Source organism: Petaurus breviceps, unplaced genomic scaffold (genome assembly GCF_028583685.1).
Source record: "Petaurus breviceps papuanus isolate PSGF00001 unplaced genomic scaffold, PetGlider_PUasm1.0 37, whole genome shotgun sequence".
NCBI classification, from domain to species: domain Eukaryota; kingdom Metazoa; phylum Chordata; class Mammalia; order Diprotodontia; family Petauridae; genus Petaurus; species Petaurus breviceps.
The window spans coordinates 7,213,092-7,214,020 of NW_027186296.1; positions in this window are offsets into that span (position 1 = coordinate 7,213,092).

Consider the following 929-nt stretch of genomic DNA (forward strand, 5'->3'; position numbering starts at 1 on the left):
GGTGAGAAAGTAGAAAAGAGGACAAGCTCTGGAGATGGGGAGTAGGTTCAAATCAGCATTTTTCTTTTTAATATCTGTGTAATTTTGGGCAAATCACAATTTTCCTGGGCTTCTCTTTTCTCATTTATACAATGAAAGGGTTTGTGGCCCTGTGAGGTCTTTTCTAGCTTTTGATCTATGGTTGTCAGTTTTTCTACTTTAACCTAAAAGCTGAGTCTTATCATTAATACTACAGAAATTAATCTGTCCTTGTCTGATGATTGAATTAAGTGACTCAAGTGACCTCAACATTCCCTTTGCTCCTCAATCACTTTTGCTCTCTTTCTCTAACATGTTAGCTATTCAGAAGAATGAGCGCTTTCACTTCAAAATAAGTATATTCTCATTCCATTATTGGCCATGTGCTCCTTTGAAAAAATGGAGCATCTGAACTAGCAGAATTAGAAAACTCCAGTGAAGCCCTTCCTATGGGATGCATTGTGGCAGGGAGGTAATTCTAAATTCTGAAAGATAAGGGCAGAAGAGTAAAAGGACTGGGTATTCCCACCAACCTGTAAATGCTCTTTCTCTACACACACACACACACACACACACACAATGCACAAACACACACAATGCATATATATTCATACGTATACACACTATCTTCATATACACATACATATAGACATATGCATATATGCACACATAAATTATGTGCATGTGTGTATATATGTATATATAAGAACATATACCATATTGTTCATCTGAGGACCCATTTCCTGAAATATAAAAGTATTTGTTCCATAAAAGAGTGGAGCCAGAGAGAGATGCTGGCATGATAAATAGATAGACATATAGATGGATGGATGGATAGATAGATAGATAGATAGATAGACAGACAGACAGACAGACAGACAGACAGACAGACAGACAGACAGACAGACAGA